Below are 18,764 nucleotides of genomic sequence, written 5' to 3'. Positions count from 1 at the left end.
CGAACTTATTCAGAAGATTCTACGAGAGGCACATAGTGGTTGCTTGCCTATCCACCCGGGTAGTGTGAAAATGTACAATGACCTGAAGAAGATGTTTTAGTGGTCGGGAATGAAAAGAGACATTTCAGAGTTTGTCTCTAAGTGCCTAGTGTGTCAGCAAGTGAAAGCTGAACATCAAGTACCTTCGGGTTTACTTCAGCCTATCACGATTCCCGAGTGGAAGAGGGACTAGATTACTATGGATTTTGTGACGGGTTTACCAGTAACCCCGAAGAAAAAAGATGTTGTTTGGGTTGTTGTGGATAGGTTAACAAATTCGGCACATTATATACCAGTCCGTACCGACTACTCCCTTGAGAAACTGGCCGACTTGTACGTTTCCGAGATTGTGAGGCTTCATGGAGTGCCTCTATCGATTATTTCAGATAGAGACCCGAGATTTACCTTGAGATTTTGGAGGAAGTTACAAGAGGTATTGGGAACTAAACCGACAGTCAGTCAGAAAGAGTAATTCAGATTTTAGAAGACATGTTACGGTGTTGTGTGCTCGAGTTTCAAGGTAGTTGGGAAACGTACTTACCATTGGTTGAATTTGCTTATAACTATAGTTATTAGTCAAGTGTGAAGATGGCGCCTTATGAAGCTTTATATAGGCGAAATTTTCGAATGCTTTTATATTGGACTCAGCTCAGAGAGAGTCGAATTCACGAGGTTGATTTAGTCAAAGAGACCAAAGAGAAAGTTAAAGTGATTCGCGACTGCTTGAAGGCTGCCTCGGATAGATAGAAATCTTACACGAATTTGAAACAGAAAAAGATCAAATTTCAAGTCGGTGATCGAGTGTTCTTGAAAGTATCCCCGTGGAGGAAAGTCCTCAGATTTGGTAGAAGAGGCAAGTTGAGTCCTCGTTTCATAGGACCTTATGAGGTTATCAAGAGAGTAGGGCCTGTGGCCTATCAATTGGCTTTGCCATCAGAGTTAGAAAAGATTCACGACGTGTTTCATGTGTCCATGTTAGGTCAATATAGATCAGACCCTTCGCATGTGATTGCGCCAATCGAGGTAGAAATTCATCCGGACATGACTTATGGCAAAGAACCGGTCAAGGTTTTGGCTCAAAAAGTCAAACAGTTGAGGAATAAAAGTATAGCACTCGTGAAAGTTTTGTGGCATAGACATGGAGTTGAGGAAGCCACATGGGAACACGAGGAGACCATGAGAGATCAATACCTGAACTTGTTTACCAGTAAGATTTTCGGGGACGAAAATCCCTAAGGAGGAGAATTGTAACAGCCAATTTTGGGTCTAGTTGGAACAGTGGTTTTGAGACAGCTAATTCGAGGTCAGAGAAAGTATTTTATTACTATTTTAAGATCATAACATGTTTATATTAGCGCATGAAAAATTTGATGAAGTAGATTTAGCGTTTATGAGCTTATTTACGAAAAAGGACTAAATCGCATAAAGTGAAAAAGTCCTATTTTGATAGCTAAGTGTGTCAAATAGCTAGATAACCTTAATTGGAGGTCTATAACGAGCAGTTAGACCCTTTATAATAGCATGACTAGCCACAGGGACATGGAAATAGAAAAGTCAAAGAAATTAGGTGGATAGGTGACTTAAGTGAATAGACTGAATAAAATAAAAATTTACCTTCATCTTCTTGACTCTTCCTTTATTCCCACCAAAATATCAACCATTAGAGGGGCTTGGGAAGCTTGAAAGCTTCAGCAACTTATCCCTCTCTAAAGTAAGTGATTTTGATAGTTTTCTTAATAATTTTTACATTTTTGGACCCCTTGAAGCATGAGCTTTCAAATGAGGGGACCATTTTGCAAAAGGGTTGAAAGTCTAGGGTTTTACCATGAGAGTGTTCATGTAGTTTTCTGAAATTTTATGAAAGGTATTAGATGTGTAATAAACAACTTTTGTGAAGAAGTTTTCATGGAAACCCTAACTAAGGACCATTTTGCATAAATTGTAAAATATGTAATAAATGTGTAAAATAGGGGAAATTTGGGATTGTTATAAGAGTAAAAAGGGCTCGGCTAGGCTTATGGTAAGAAGAAATTCGATCAAAATATATTTTCAAGCATATGGGTAAAATGGTCATTTTGTGAAGTCTAGGGGGCAAAATGGTCATTTTGCCCAATATTGAATTTTCGAGTGTCTAGATTAAGGTGCTAACAAAATGAGTGAATTTTATTTTTATAGATCAAGAAATTCAAAATCAGAACCTGGACCGAGGGAAGGCCAAGCAAGTAGATTAGACCGACTATTCGCCATATTTTGTAATACGAGGTAAGTTGTATCTAAATAATACAACTACATTGTTATTATATGTTTTTGGATTGCTATAGCATGAATTGTTTGATTGTGAAATTGAGAATGTATGATGATAATTGAGACAGTAGAATCTCCCGTTTGAACCATAGGAAATAAATTAGATATTCATGCCATGACGTATGGGTTATTATGAGCTAGTGTAAGACCATGTCTGGGCCATGGCATCGGCATTAAGACGAGAGGTAGTGTAAGACATGTCTAGGACATGCATTGGCCTCAAGACATAAGCCAGTGTAAGACATGCTTGGGACATGCAATGGCTATGAGATGTGTCAGTGTAAGACCATGTCTGGGACATGGCATCGGCACAGATATGTGAGAGCTAATGTAAGACCATGTCTGGGACATGGTGTCGGCCTCGATGATGATAGTCAGTGTAAGACACTATCTAGGACATGGGATCAACTTGAGATATGAGCCACTATAAGACCATGTCTGGGACATGGCATCTTCATTCTACCCCATGTTTAAGGCTTATTGATTATCCAGTAGTGTTCCAAATGGTTCAACGGTGAGAGTTATGGTTTAAGGTAATGAGAGAAGTATAACCTTGTTGTGAGTGGTACAGGTACTGATTTAGTATGTATGAGAAGTGAGCTCAAAATATGCTATATGATTTGTAATGGATAGTGATGAGTAAGTTGTGCTTATGTCTTCTCTTGTATTATAAGCATGTTGATGAATGGTAGAGTTATTGTTATATTTTATTTGCTTGCAACTTACTAAGCTTTGTGCTTACTTCCTCTCCTTTCCATCTTCTTATAGTGTCGCCTAAATAGCTTGAGGACCAACAGACGTCGGAGCCAACAATCACACTATCAGCCGAAGCACTCGGTATATTTAGATTACATGTTTTGAGTATGGCATGTACAGGGCGTAGGCTTTAACATTTTGTGCCATTGGGAGTTGGCCACATGTGCTGGCTTGGGCTACAACCCTTTATTTTGTATAAAGCCTTGAATGAGGGCTAATATTCATTTTGTTATATATACAAAAAAGATGCTATTTTCATGGATGAGTATATTGCATATGTGGAATGTTGTCTATTGTGGCTGTTTTAGTTATGTGGATCATTCTTGTCTTGGTGTTAATTGATTTTTTGTAGGTTATGTGTGTAAGGGTGAAAAAGAGGCTTGGTATAGCCTTATTTTTTCCCACACGGGTAGACACACGGGCATGTGTCTAGGCCGTGTGTCACACATGGTATGCCCCACGGGCGTGCGATCCAGCCATGTGTCCCCTACACGTAAAACTTGTAAGTTAGTATGCATGGTAGTAAACACAAGGGTAGAGACACAACTATGTGTCTCAACCGTGTGAAGGACACGGCCTAGCACATAGGCGTGTGCCTTGGCCGTGTGACCTTTAAGAATTCCTGACGTCAGAAACAAAATATCCAGGTTTTTGGACTTGAGCTAAGACACGGACGTAACAAAGTATTGAGAGAGAGGATAACATGGGAATTCTTCCAGGAAGAGTTTTGAAAGAAGAATATCAGCCAAAAATTTATAGATCAGAAGAGGAAGGAATTTTTAGTATTGAAACAGGGTCGAAAGACCGTAACAGAGTATGAGCGTGAATTCGTGAGCAAATACACTAGGGAATGCGTGTCTACCAAAACTATCATGTGCAAGAGATTTTAAGATGGATTGAATAAAGATATCCGATTGTTAGTTGGCATTTTAGAACTGAGGGAATTCGTGGTGCTAGTGGAGAAAGCTTGTAAGGCAAAGTAGTTGGCCAAAGAGAAGAGAAAAGATGACATTGAGTCCCGAGACTCAAGGAAAGGAATGATGGGGAAATCATAGCAGACCTCATCTAAAAGATCGAGAGAGTTTCCTACCTGATCGAACGTATCAATAGGATTCTCGAATAAGAACAAGAATAAGAAGCATACGGCGTCTAAAGCCCAAACCACTTCTGTTGCGAGTGTTGGTAGTGCTCGGTCAAATAGGCCGAATGATCGCGTGATTTCGTGATAGGTTTTAAATATTTGTAATTACTCGTTCTTGAACTAACTATTATCGCGATGTAGGCAAGTGTACCTATCGAACAGTAGTATAGTTTTAGCAAGACCGGATTGTCGAACCGAAAGGAACTAAAAGTACTAGTAATGACTGTCTTTTTATTATCTAGCCTAAGAATAAAGAGGTTTTGTTTTAATTAACTAATTATCTAAACTAAAAACGCACAGAGAAAAAATTGGGGAATTGCTTTTGGGAAAAATCGATTGACTTAAGACAATATCTAAGGAAAAATCAACCTAGACTTTACTTGTTATTAAAACTCCGAATCGGACGATTTATTCATTCAACTTGTTCGTAGAGATCCCTAAGTTATGTTATTATCCTATTCAAGACTAATAACGTCTAATCCTAGATTGAATAATGAGACTTTTCTCTAATTAACACTCTAGGGTTGCATTAACTCGATCTATGGATCCCCTTATTAGGTTTCACCCTAATCCGGCAAAATCTTGTCACCCTCTGTCTAGGTGCACAATCAACTCCGCTTAATTATGACAAAAGTGCTCTTAGACAGGGACTATTCCTCCTCTGAATAAGAGCATGTCTTGAATCAATATCCTGGGATATCAAAACAAGAATTAAGAACACATAATTAAGAACAAGTTAAATATTTATCATACGATTCAGAAAATAATAACAAGATTCGTCTTAGGTTTCATTCCCCTTAGGTATTTAGGGCTTTTAAACATCTCAGAAGAATAAAGAACACAAATCATAAAGAAAACCCAAAACTCCTGAAGGAAAATTGAGGAGAGATCTTCAGTCTTGATGATGAATCCGGCTTCTGAGATGGATCAATCGACTTCCTTGGAGTAATTCTATACTCCCCTTTCTCTGTGTCCCTTTTCTTCCTCCTCTAGAGTGTATTTATAGGCTTTGGAATGCCTATGAGCCCTCAAAAATGGCCTTTTCCGAATTGGACTCAACTTGGGCTCGACAGGGACATGCTCGTGTGCGATTACTTCAGGCCATGTTCAAGCCTACCAAATTGACACGGCCGTGTGGTCTGCCTGTGTGAATCATGCTTCGAGTCTGCCAAATTGACACGACAGTGTGGGCTGCCTGTGTGAAGAAGTCCAGGCAGTGTTGAGTTCATACTTTAGCCCATTTTTTCTGTTTTTGGCCCGTTTCTCATTCCTTTCACTCTTCTATGCTCTCCTAAGTATAAAACATGAAATTAAAGAATTAGGAGCATCAACTTCACCAATTCTAATGAGAAATCATCCATAAAATGCATTAAAAATGGGGTAAAAATATGTATAATTCACGGTTTATCAAATACCCCCACACTTAAGCATTTGCTTGTCCTCAAGCAAAATTCTCAACTCATAATCAAAATAAATTCTTCTCAACTTATAATTTCTATCGATAATATCTCAAATTAATCCATAAGTAATCATACATTGAGGATTCAACTAAAAGAACATCAAAGTCTCAAACATTCTTAGTTGAGTATTTAATCATGCAAACATAGGTGTCTCTCCTCATTTAAGTAATTATCATTGATTCGGAATATCACAAAGTTTCACATTCTCACTAAAGATTCACTCAAATCACTCGAGGTGTTTAAGGATAATAAATGAAGCACTCAATAGTCAATAATGAAAAGTCATTACCATAGGCTTGCATGAAAATCAAGTCTCCACCACTATAATTTAAGATGATACATCAATCAAACGGTCTTTAGAGGGTTGTAGTGAGGCTTGGTTAGGGGGTGTGGTCACAAGCTAAAAGAAAGGGTTAGAATCGAGATTGAATTGAAAAATTGCCTAACTAGAAAAAGAGTTAATCTTCACTTGCATACAACAGAGCTTCTCTCAGAATATGAAATTACAGATATGTATACATAGGTTGTTTTTTTTTAAGAACAAGTTAAATATTCAAAGACTAACTTATTACAAACAAGACATAGCTAAGCAATTTCTTCAACTCAAATCTCGACAAAAATAGGGATCAAATTAATTTAGAGGATTTCAGCAATAATGGGTTAAGGATTAATATTGAGCTTAATACAAGGAATGGCTTGTTAGGCTCAAATAGGTTTACTAAGGGTTAATCATGGAGGCAGGCTTTTCATGGCATGGTGGGTTAATCCTAAGTGCCTTAATCATTTTGATATATCAAATCAAATGGTGTGGTCTCGACATGCATAATCAAGCAAGTTCTAGAATAGCAGTTCAATACTGACGCACTCAAAGCAATAATAAAAGTGATCATGAAAGAATTACAAGATGCTTAAAAGGCTAAAAAATCTCACAAAAATTATGGCTTTTTGATGTTAAAAACTTGTGAATTCCAATTCAAAGTAATACATAAACTTTGGGGAAACAGCCTAAGATTTAAATTCTTAAAAATCAACTTATCATACTTGATTCTATAATGTCTTAAAGTTTAAACAATCAATGCATAAATCCCTATGTTAATTCAAGATATATCAATCAAAATCATAAATCAATTAATATTTATCCTAAATATGATATGAGAGCTTTTTAAGAGAACAAGAAGTCATTCAGGGATTTTTCTGATAATGAAATGAATGCCCCCCCACACTAAGATGTACATTGCCCTCAATGTACAAAGATAGGTATTATAAAATAAAAATAAGATAGGGAGAGAAGTGAAACTTCCTATATGATTAATTCCTCAAACTAGAGTTTTGGAGAGTAATTGATTTGAGAGTGGATGAGGATACTTTGGCGGTCGTAGAGGTTCATTATTCCATAAGTCCTGCGCCAAAAGAATATTATATCTAGTGGTAGCTATGGTCGTTGTCGAGCAGGACATGGCAGTTGTGGAGAACCTTTCTCGATAGAGTTTTAGTTCCTATGTGATGATGAGCTTAAGAGCTCTATATAACTGTTATAAAATCAGGAACTTTTTAGGGGATATTACAAAGAATAATTACTCAAAAAGAAATAACCAAAATTAATAATTGAAAATAAAATTCTAAAATCTAACAAAAATAAAAAGTAGTTTCAACAAAAATTAAAAACATAAAATAATAAATAAACATTTCTAAACATCTTCATCGCTGGATGGTTCGCGAGGTGGGACTGGCGATGAGATGTGAATGTGTTGACAAATCTGCTATAGAGTAGCATCAATGTTGTCAAATCATTGAAAACACTACTGCTCGAATCGGGTGAGGCGCTCAGAGATGTCAGCATATGAAGCTGCCGTATGAACTGGATGAGAGGGTGGTGGTGGCTGAGTCGGTAGTCTTCATGCTGTCAGGGGACATCATCAGGAATGTCCTCGTAGGCCTCCTCCTCGGTACATTGGGTGAGACGATATTGGGGAGGGTAGGTTCCTCAGCGCCTCTCAATCATCCTCATGCTACACATGCTTGAGATATCTTGTGGAGACATCCGGCCGATGAGGGTAAGGGATGATTCTTGGGCAGCGGTGTTAAGGAGCCCGAAGTGTCGCGCCAGCCTAGTCACATAGGGGCCAATAGAGATGACCCCCTTCCGATGCCACTCCGTCTGGTGATGAATCCCAAGGGTGATGAAATAGGCAAGGTCGATGACGTGCCCTTACGACATGCACCATAAGAAGTAGACGTCGTGGGTGTTGACGACGCCAGTGCTCTCTCACCTCTCTATAATCGTGTGAGCTAAAATAGCGTGTAAGTACCTCAAGGATGGTGGGAGAACTGATGCCTTGGAGCAGCTAGGATTGTATGAGGCCGTGCTAGGGGAAAAAGTGCACCAGCACTTCGAGGGAGAGAAATGTATGTGCCGACTGAGAGCATGAAATTCATTCTCCTCCCTGAACTCCTCCTATATAAGCCTAGAGCAGCACCAAACTCTTGGACGCTTAGCTGGCGGATTAATCCGCCTAGGCAAAATTGAACCGTTCCAGGATCATCGTACCTTGTCATTACAGTTTGAAGATGGAACGTTGAGCATAGTTCCATCGTGAGCTCGAGGTATGTCAGCTCGATAATCTCAAAAAATAGCTCCCAAGGGTCGATGGTTAGGAGAGCCCGAATCGCGTTAGCCATTTGAACTTGTTCTATGGCAGCCTAGTCAATGTAATGACCCGCAATTAAGGGTTAGGCCCGAAGTATTTGGAACAGTTCTTCCTAGGGCCCTCAGGGGAACTGCAGGAGAGGGTGACGAATTTTCACGGTTGGACCCGCGGAAGATGACGCTCCCTTCCTCTTCTTCGAGGCAGGTACGACAGCCTTTTTACCACGTGAGGATGACATGGTACCTTCGATTAGAATCATCAAGTCATCTTGATGAATGGTCAAAGTAAAAGGACTACATTTTTCAACTAAAAAGCAGACTCTCAGCCATAACCGAACATAACTAATATAATAATTTTGTGACCTTATCATTGTATGTAGTAATGACATGTGTAAGAAAAAAGAATGAAGCTTTCCTAACAACATGAAATGTATGATAAATAATTGAAAAATGCAAATTTAATGAGAGACATTGGTATGGAAATATCATGAGAATGAGCATGGTAAAATCATGGGTATGAAGTTTTCCTAATCACTTGATTTAACATGCAATGTAAAATAACTAATTTAAAAATCCAAACTAAATGATAAAATAATGAGCAAAATGAAAAATAGTTCAAAAGCAATAAAGATTATGCTAATAATAAAATTAGTGATAAGTAAAATAGAAGTGAAAGGAGTAAACAAACGCTAAGGGAGAGAGATTGAGCGTAAAAATGAAGTTGAAGGCGGCGCACGGGCGTGGCAGGGGGCCGTGTGGAGTTGCAGCGGCTAGGGTTAGGGTTTTTGAATGGAGAAGAAAGTGAATAGTGTAGGGTATTTATAGATTTTGAGGCATACAGTCATGTCACATGCCCGTGTCCCCCAATTTCAGCCCGTGTGATTTGCGAATTTCAAATTTGGGCACGTCTGACATTTAGTACACGCCCGTGTTCCTTGGGCGTGTGGGTTCACACGACCGTGACGCACGACCGTGTCTAGCTTCATTCGCTTCTTCCACGCCTGTGTGTGCAAGCCCCACGCCTATGTTAATTTAACAGGTTCGAACACGAGTGTTAGACACGAGCGTGTCTCACTCCCATGCTAGTTTCTTAGTTTTAACCATGGGTCTTCCACACGGGAGTGTTGCATGCCCGTGTTGTTTTGGCAGGCTTGACCACGGCCATATCGCATTGCCGTGGCATTTAATCATAGCCCGTGTTGGGGAAATCTTTTGCCCTATTTTCACACGGCCTTAAGCATGCCCGTGTGCATGGCTGTGTCTCTACGGAAACACCTATATTCAAGATTTCTATTAGTAAGTTAGGAGTTAAATACCAAAATTTAAAGAAATTACTATTGTTAGTGCTCAGGTTGCCTCCCGATAAGCGCTTATTTATAGTTTAAGCTCAACTTACCTCTCCGTTGAATAATCATGGTGGTTTGAGGAGTTTATTCTCCTCATTCTTGCTATCAATCTCATCAAAATAAGGTTTTAACCGGGTGTTGTTTACCTTAAAAGTGTCGAACTTGAGATGACTCACCTCCACCATACCGAATGGAAAAATAATGAGTACCGTAAGAGGGATTTCCTCATTTGGTGTGGTAGTGACAATGTGGGGATCTGCAGCATCTAATAAGACATTATCACCAACCTTAAGTTGATTTGGAGAGGTATCGGGCTCGTTTTGGTGTAGTTTAGGTTTGTCGGGTGTTCTTGATTTGTGCGTCTGCCAATCATCGAGTTCCTCAATTTGTAATCTCCAATCTTCATGAACAGGTTCTCTACTATTGCTTGAGAATGACTCGTGTGCTTCCTTCAAACTCATTTTCTGCAAAGTAGGTGGCACCATATTGTTAGTTTTAGTAGAATGGTTTAGATGATCACCTTCAATTCCTGATGTGTTGCTAGAATTGCGAGCTTGAAGGGTGATTGTTTCGTCTCCCGCCTGTATTGTGAGTTCACTTGTGCCAACATCAATGATGGTTTTAGCAGTTGCTAAAAAGGGCCTTCCTAGAATTAAAAGAGTGTTGCTATCCTCTTATCTGTCTAGAACAATAAAGTCAACGGGAATGTAATATCCCGAATTAGGGCCTAATCAGAATAATGGTTTCATGACCACAAATCCGAGATAGAAATAATTATTTTATGATTATTTTGAGGTCTATGATATGATTGCATGATTGTGTGAAAATTTCGTGAAGAAATTCTATGCTTAATTTGAAGTTAGGGACTAAATTGAATAAGTTGAAAAACTTGCATTCCAGAAGTTTCTAGTATGAAATTGCTTTGAAATATTAATTAGGAGGTCTTAAAATTTTACCAATTTCAAAGTTTATGGACAAATATTGGACATGAATGGAATTTTTGGAAAGTTTAGTAGTAAGGGCATTTTGGTCATTTAGGGGTAAAATGAATTAAAATACAAAATTAAAAGCCAATTTTGCTCATCTTCTTCACCATGGACGTGTATACCAAGGGAGACTCCATGGCTAGGGTTTCCAAGCTTCCAATCTCGATTGTAAGTCCATTCTAGCCTCGTTTTTAATGATTTTTACGTTTTTGGAGTCCCGGTAACTTGATTTAGCTTATGCTAGCCATAATTCAACCTAGGGTTCATATTTGGAAAAATACCCATAGGTGAAATTTGTGTATTTTGGTGTTTTATGATAGAAAGTGAGGTTTTAAATTATGTTAGACAACTTGTGCTACTCGGTTTTAAGTGAAAACGAGCAAAAAGGCTTAATCGGTAAAAATACCTAATAGTCATAAGTATATGTTAGAGTGAGAATTTGATGTTTCCATAGAAGGGAAAAATGATCAGCATGTCATAAAACATAAGAAAATAGGATGAAGTTTAATTTCCGAACCTTGGGGAAAAAGTGCAAATATGCAAAAGTTTAGGGGTCAAAATGAAAATTTTTAAAAATATGATTTTTGGACCTGTATGAATAGTGTGACTAATTATTAGGCTAAACGTGATATTATAGATGAAGGAAATCAAGATTCGGGCTTAAATCGGGAAAATACAAGGTTATGGACTAAAATGGTAAATTGCTATTTCTAGATCGAGGTAAGTTCGTATGATAATAATAATGCAATGTTATGTTTTAATTATATTTCTTACTATTATTGCATATATTTTATGATTTAATATATTAGAAAAGTTGATGGAATGGTGTTTGTGATGTGGAAATATGACATGAAAGAATGTTACATGAAATGCAAGAAAAAGAAGATACATGACAAGTGATTTATGAAATATGTGATATATGTTATGTAAATTCTTAAAAGCTGATTTGATATTTGAGTTGTGTCTTATTATACTATGAATGGACAATTGGTACTAAGGATAGTGAGATCGACACTTCGAGTAAATTCGTACATAAATAATCTATCGATTCTTTTTATGTTATTATATTTTGTTATCATATGAAATGTGGTTGCCTATCAAATGGTTATTTGATGTAAATTATGAATTTAAATTGATTACGGACAATTTAGTAAAATGTTGAAAAGTGAGGAATTTCCCAATTGAACCTTCGGAATAAAAACGATACGAATGATCTATTGTGAGGTCGCATGTGAAGTACTAAGTGCAGGCTACTATGCATACCCAAAAACTCTGATCACATGTGTAGTACTAAGTGCAGGCTACTACGTGTATCAGATGGTTAGGTCACGTGTGTAGTACTAAGTGCAGGCCACTACGTGTACCGGATAATTGGTCACGTGTGTAGTACTAAGTGCAGGGTACTACGTGTACCGGATAATTGGTCGCATGTGTTGTACTATGTGCAGGCTACTATGCGTACCAGATAGCTTTGGCTACAAGTGTGAAAATATGTGCAGGCAATTGAGTATCAATTATTATTCCAAAGAGTTCAACAGGAAAATCGATTAAGTAAAAATACAATTGAACATGATTATATGATGAATAAGTTTAGGTATATGTTTATGAAAAATTATGAGCAATGTGCTCGATAATTGGGTGAATTTCGATAAGACAAAATGGATTAAGTGGAATTATGTAAGAATAAATTTTAGTGGTAAAACATGTTGGACAGCAGCGGTTGCATGACTTTGAAAATTCACTAAAACTTGTGGAAGTTGAATAAAAATGCAAATGATATATGAAAATAATTCTTAATGAGTATATTTTCACATGAAAGAAACAGGGGAAGCAAAAGAATTCTATATTGTGTGATATTTGAATTCTTGTGAAACAGGGTCTGAATGAATTCGAGATTCAGTGTTCTGAATTTAGAAATTCACCATAAATTGTAAAAAAAATTATTAAGAGTCATACCTTACATGGATGGATTCCTTATTGAGTCTATTTTTAAGGGAAACAAACTTCATGGTCGTTGGAATTCTGTACAGGGAGAAATTCGGTTTTTAGTGCACAGAGGTCAGAGTAGTAGTACTCTGAAACAGGGGAGACTTTAACTAATAAACTGTTTGGCTAAACCAAAAGTTATGGAAATTTTATGGGAGAAATATATATGAATCTAGTTTCAAGGAAAATTAATGAAACTAAATTTGGAGCTTTGTAGCTTCAGATATGAATGATTTAGTAACTGCAACTCGATAACACATCTTAACCTGAATATGTGTAATTGTACAATTATAGTGTTTTATCTTGAAAAGCATGGTAGTAATTGCTTATTATTTTCATATGAACTTACTAAGCGTAAAGCTTACCCATCCTCTCCATTTCTTTAGTATTGGCAGGTTTGATCGGGGTTGGAGATCGTCGGAGGCAAAATCACACTATCAAACTATCATTTTTGGAAAAATTAATTCAAATATTAGAAATATCAAGTGAGTGGCATGTATAGGAAGTTGGTATGTGATATGTTTTTTATTATGATTTTGACCTTACGTAACAGTCTGCATTGAGTTATCGTATATGATCATGAGATGTGGTCCTTATCCATTACGGTTTATAAGTTTAATTAATCGTGCCATGTCCTACGTTTTGATGTGATGATATAGTTAGCTTTGTTTGTTATGCATGTGATCGAAAAGTTTTGAATTAAATGAAATTTTATGGCCCTGTTTTCGTCTATGTGTATTGTTAAGTCTGGTAATGCCTCGTACTCTATTCCGGCCTTGGATACGGGTAAGGGGTGTTACAGGAAAAATATAAATTTATCAATTTTAACTAGCACATCTTCAATAATACCCCTAGGTAATCTTATAGTTTTATCTGCTAAGTGAATGCTCATCCTAGTCTGTTTGGGTTTTCTGAGACCTAGTTGCTTAAACATTTTGTAAGGCATAACATTGATACTAGCCCCTAGATCAGCCAATGCATAAGTAACATCTAAACTACCAATTAAGCAAGGAATCGTAAAACTCCCTGGGTCTTTTAGTTTGTTGGGTAGTTTATTTTGGAGAATGGCCGAGCAAACTGCGTTCAGCTCCACATGTGATGCCTCGTCCAACTTTCGCTTATTTGCTAAAAGCTCCTTTAAAAATTTCATTGCGTTTGACATCTGTGATAAAGCTCCAATTAACAGTAAGTTAATATGTAATTTTTTCAATAGTTTAAGGAATTTACCAAATTGTTCATCTGTGCGGTCTTTCCTTGTCGCGTTGGGGTATGGCACATGAGGTTTATATTCGACAGGCACTGGTTTGTTTTTATTATAATCTACCTCACCTTGACCTTTTCTTACCACAGTTTCTTTCCTCGGTTCTGGTTCAGGCTCAACGACTCCTTCGTCATCTTGGATATTAATTGCGTTGAGCTGTTCCCTTGGGTTAGGTTAAGTATTTGTAATAGCCCAAAATTGGGTCTCGTTGGAACAGAGGTTTTGGGACCACAAAATCTGAGATATAAATAATTATTTTATGATTATTTTGAGGTCTATGATATGATTGCATGATTGTGTGAAAATTTCGTGAAGAAATTCTATGCATAAAGTGCTTAATTCGAAGTTAGGGACTAAATTGAATAAGTTGCAAAACTTGCATTCTAGAAGTTTCTAGTATGAAATTGATTTGAAATATTAATTAGGAGGTCTTAAATAGCAATTTGACCAATTTCTAAGTTATGGACAAAAATTGGACATGGATGGAATTTTTGGAAAGTTTAGTAGTAAGGGTATTTTGGTCATTTAGGGGTAAAATTAATTAAAATACAAAATTAAAAGCCAATTTTTCTCATCTTCTTCACCATGGACGTGTATACCAAGGGAGACTCCATGGCTAGGGTTTTCAAGCTTCCCAAGCTCAATTGTAAGTCCGTTCTAACCCGTTTTCAAGTTCTTTACATTTTGGAGTCTGGTAACTTGATTTAGCTTATGCTAGCAATAATTCAACCTAGGGTTCATATTTGGAAAAATACCCATAGGTAAAATTTGTGTATTCTGGTGTTTTATGATACAATATGAGGTTTTAAATTATGTTAGACAACTTGTGCTACTCGGTTTTAAGTGAAAACGAGCAAAAGGGCTTAATCAGTAAAAATACCTAATAGTCATAAGTATATGTTAGAGTGAGAATTTGATGTTGCCATAGAAGGGAAAAGTGATCATCATGTCATAAAACATAAGAATAAGGGATGAAGTTTAATTCCCGAGCCTAGGGGCAAAAGTGTAAATATGCAAAAGTTTAGGGCAAAATTGTAATTTTCCAAAGTTTGAGTTAAGGACTGTTTTGAATAGTACATTAATTAAATAAGTAAAATATGGTGTTTTAGATCCCGAAAACGAGATTTGAACCTAGAATGAGAGAAAAATCAAAAATTGGGAAAGTTGGTAAAATGGCGTTTTAATATCAAGGTAAGTTCATATGTATAATAAGCATTAATTTATGCATGTTTCAATGTAAAATTGATATATTTACTATGATCTCCGAGGTGTTGAAAGTATGTAAGTTGGTATGATAATAATACAACAATAATCTTGTAATTTATATTTGAAAGTTAAATTTAATGAATTAATTGAATTATGTTAAATTAAATGATTATGGTGCCAAGTTTATGAATTGATTTAAAATATGTCTATGGTACATGAAGTGCATTGAATTATCATACATAAATGTGATTTCTATGATTATGGATATTATGGGAAATTGTAAGTTCATATGATTTTTAATAAGACAATGTGTAATTTAATGTTATTGCGTTGATATTAAATGAGATGTAAGTTTATATGTAAGTAATACATCACTATTACTTGTATTATGATATTTTATAAAATATTGGAAATATGTTTGTGGATAATTACTTGATTGGTGAAATTGTTGGAAAAGAGAGAAATCCGGTTGAACCTTGAAAAGATTGGACGATACATATGGTATGTAGCTAGGTCACATGTATAGTGCTGAGTGCACATCATGTGTACAAGAGAGCTACAAGACATTATGATGTAGCTAGGTCACATGGGTGATACTATGTGTACAGCATGTAGACAAGAGAGCTACGGGATATATGTAGCTAGGTCGCATGCGTGGTTCCAAGTGAAGGACACCATGTAGACAAGAGAGCTACGAGATAAACTGGCTAGGTCACATGGGTGATACTAAGTGTTCACCATGTGTACAAGAGAGCCAAACTATATGATGGGTGGAGCTATGTGCTGAAACCACCGAGTATCGAGGATTGATCCGAAGTGTTCAACGGGAGACTCTCTATGTATTGCTTTGTGAGTTTTGTGATGAATAAGTGCAGGAACTTGGTTATGTGAATGATGTGTTCATTAAGTCACCAGGATGTGGTAAGGTTATAAACAAGTAAGTTATACATGAGGATGATTTTATGGTGACCTTGTGATCATGGGCCTATACTTGTGATGTATGAAATGTGGTGAAAATGATTTGTGATATGTATGTTAAAATGAGGTTAATACAAAGAAAATGTGAAATAGTGAATTAGCAATAAAACTGTTTTGGACAGTAGCAGTGACGTGATTTTGAAAAATCACCAAAAATAGTATAAATTGAATCAGAGACTGAATGAGATATAAAATTAAATCTTAATGAGTCTATTTTCATATAAAGGAAACATAGGAAGCAAAGGAGTTCTATATTTTGATATATTTATGTTTTTGTGAGACTGATTCAGAATGATTACGTGATCCCCTGTTCTGACTTTGGAAAATCACAAAAATTTGGAGAAAAATAATTAGAGGCTCAAAATTATATTTTTAAAATCCATAATGAGTCTATTTTCAAGATAAATCAACAAGAACATTATCCGAGTTCTATACTGTGAGATAATTATTTTTTAGTGAAGAGAGGTCTGAACTGTCAGAAAGTGAAACAGGGGAAATTTTAATGAATAAACTGTACTAATTAGCAAAACCAAAAACTATGAAAATTTTATCGTGGAAAGATATGTGAGTCTAGTTTCAGGGAAAATTTACGGATCTTAATTTGAAGCTCTATAGCTCGAATTATAAATAATTAAGTGACTATGACTCGTGTGGACAGTTTGATGTGAACATTTATTAGTAAATTGTGAAATCGTACTTACAAGAATGCTATATACATTAAGGATGTGGAATGGAGAGGAGGAGGAGGAAAATAAATATATGTGGAATACATGGAAACTATGGTATATGAAATATTGATATAATGAAATAAATGATATGTGTTTATAAGAAAACAAAAGAGAATGTTATGTATCATGACATGTATATATATATATATATATATATATATATATATGACTAGTCTCAATGTAATGCTTGTTGGGTATGGAATTGAATTGAAATGTTTCGAGCAAACATGTTATTCTGCATGATCTGAATCGTGGTATTTTATAAAGATATGATCTAGCTTTAAATATGAATGCTTGATGATTAAGTGAAGATATTTGATAAGATGATAATCTTGGTATAAATGTATAAGTGGTACTATAATAAACAAGGTAAAATGAGTATGAGAGACACATGTATGATGACATACAAATGCTATGTTTGTGGTTTAATTGAGGATGTTTAATCATTAAATGAATACCATGTTATATGCTTTTGATTTTGTATAAGTGTGTAAGAGATCAAGATTGACCAAAGCTTGGAAAATAGCCTAGGTATATTCCACACAGGCAGAGACACGACCATGTGTCTCAGCCGTGTATGGAACACGACTTTGGGACACGAGCTTGTGGAGCCTTAAAGCATGAAATTTCCAAGATTTTTGTAAGTTCTCGGTTTAGTCCCAAACCCTTTCCAAAGTATGTTTTGGGCTCCATAGACTCAAATAAGGGACTATGTGTAAGAGAATGAACGCTTTGAAATATGAATAAAATTTTATGGCTCGTACTTTAGTTTAATGTTTGTATGTTTGTCTGGTAACGCCTCGTACCTTAGCCCGGCCTCAGATACGGGTAAGGGGTGTTACAGTATTACTTGGCAAACTACCTTTTGGTCGTTCGGAGATTAGTTTGGAAAGCTGGGCTATCTGAGTTTCGAGCCCTTCGATTGACGTTTGTTGATTTTTAAGTGCTGTCTCAGTGTTCTGAAATCAAGTTTCTGACATGATATGAATTTTGAGAGCATCTCTTCAGGGGTTGGCTTCTTTTCCTGTTGGTAGGGTGGTTGTTGGTAGCCCGAAGGATGTTGTGGTCTTTGATTTCCTTGACCGCCCCACGAGAAATTAGGGTGGTTCCTCCAACCTGCATTATAAGTGTTACTATATGGATTGTTTTGAGGTCGAGGGTTATTACCCATGTAATTTAATTGCTCGTTATCCATGTTGTGGGCATAAGATTGATATTCTGAATTGTTTGTTCCACCTCCACTTGCTTTGCACTGCATTACTGGGTGAACCTGTGAAGAACTAAGAAAACCATCAATCTTTTTATTTAAGAATTCTACCTGATTAGAGAGCATGGTGACTGAATCGATGTTATAAACGCCGGCTGTTTTCGTTGGCTTTGTCCTCATGACTTGCCACTGATAATTATTCAGTGACATCTCCTCTATAAACTCATAGGCATCTTCCGGTGTTTTATTGTTAATGGTTCCGCCAGTAGCTGTGTCAACCATTTGCCGAGTCGAAGGATTCAGACCATTGTGGAATGTTTGTACTTGGAGCCAAAGTGGTAACTCATGGTGAGGGCACCTTCTTAGTAAGTCTTGTATCTCTCCCATGCATCGTAGAGTGCTTCTAAATCCATCTACACAAAAGAAGAGATATCATTACGTAATTTAGCCAAGATATCATTACGAAATTTAGCCATTTTAGCCGACGGAAAGTATTTTAGTAAAAAAATTTCGGTCATTTGTTCGCAAGTAGTAATTGACCCTCATGGTAACGAGTTCAACCACTTTTAGCTTTGTTCCTCAATGAAAAAGGGAATAACCGAATGAATGGCATCATCAGAAACACCATTAATTTTAAATGTATCGCATAGTTCTAAGAAGTTGGCTAAATGAGCGTTGAGATCCTTATCCTGCAAACCATCAAACTGAACAAATTGCTG

General features: G+C 36.6%; 1 non-coding gene across 1 annotated transcript; it reads left to right on the top strand.

Annotated features, from left to right (window-relative positions):
* The first annotated feature begins 18,385 nt into the window (after nt 1-18,385).
* Nucleotides 18,386-18,491, top strand: LOC128292570 (small nucleolar RNA R71). Its single transcript, XR_008282555.1, has one exon. It is a non-coding gene; the product is annotated as a small nucleolar RNA R71 (small nucleolar RNA).
* Nucleotides 18,492-18,764: the final 273 nt, after the last annotated feature.

Source organism: Gossypium arboreum, chromosome 4 (genome assembly GCF_025698485.1).
Source record: "Gossypium arboreum isolate Shixiya-1 chromosome 4, ASM2569848v2, whole genome shotgun sequence".
NCBI classification, from domain to species: Eukaryota; Viridiplantae; Streptophyta; class Magnoliopsida; order Malvales; family Malvaceae; genus Gossypium; species Gossypium arboreum.
This window is presented reverse-complemented; position numbering and strand designations above follow the sequence as displayed.